This window comes from Tuber melanosporum (genome assembly GCF_000151645.1).
Source record: "Tuber melanosporum whole genome shotgun sequence assembly, scaffold_159, strain Mel28".
NCBI classification, from domain to species: domain Eukaryota; kingdom Fungi; phylum Ascomycota; class Pezizomycetes; order Pezizales; family Tuberaceae; genus Tuber; species Tuber melanosporum.
The window spans coordinates 204,764-205,304 of NW_003298818.1; positions in this window are offsets into that span (position 1 = coordinate 204,764).

A 541-nucleotide genomic window follows, 5' to 3' on the forward strand; every position below is an offset into this window, starting at 1 on the left:
TCTGAGAGTAGTCTTGGAAACCCCATACATCTAAGCTGCACTCCTAATACTGACTGGGTTTGGCTGATGCAGTGCTTCAATTGCCTTATTCAGGGGAGTTTCATATTCTGAATTGGATGGAGACTTAACTTTTGGCATCTTGTCTGGTCATATTGCGTATGTTCGTTGGTAAATCGGCAAGGGGGTTGATGTGGGGGTAGCCAGTGCTACGTCGTGACCCGCTTCTAGGTCAGGAAGGTTAATAAGCATTGTTTCAACAAAGCTTGACTCAAGCATCATCCTAAAACCAAGATTTATTGCCAAATTTGAAGTGAAACTAGCTATCTACATGATTCCTTTTTATCAAGTGTTTCTGGTTTACTTTCTTGAATTTTTGGAGGTTTTTTCATTGAATTTACATGAGTGATTCTAAACGTAGGATTTGCCCCAATAGATTTATTACCGTATTAGGATATTAAAGGTTGGCTGGTATTCTATCATACCAGTTTGTCACGGACATTCACTGTATGATATTGCAAAGGTTTCTCCGAAAAGAATAGAC